This window comes from Penaeus monodon, chromosome 29, assembly GCF_015228065.2.
Source record: "Penaeus monodon isolate SGIC_2016 chromosome 29, NSTDA_Pmon_1, whole genome shotgun sequence".
NCBI lineage: Eukaryota > Metazoa > Arthropoda > Malacostraca > Decapoda > Penaeidae > Penaeus > Penaeus monodon.
The window spans coordinates 9,293,883-9,294,191 of NC_051414.1; positions in this window are offsets into that span (position 1 = coordinate 9,293,883).

A 309-nucleotide genomic window follows, 5' to 3' on the forward strand; every position below is an offset into this window, starting at 1 on the left:
CTCAACCGGCGGCCGTCAAGCAGATGTCCCAGTAATGAAAGTCATTTATCATCCCGGCTGATATTTATCACATTCGTTCGATCAGACTTATGCTCCCTCCTTCCATAACATTACAAACAGGTGTTCAAAAAATGTCACCGATGACGTTGATAATAATTACCACCGATGGCGCTGAGATGAAAATTACTTGATGTATCATCAAGGTAATATCGTTTTTTTTTTTCTAATCATTACTCATCTAGTGCAGGATATAACATGTAGAAATACATAATAGTTATCCCGTATTATTACGAACTCCATTTTCAATGC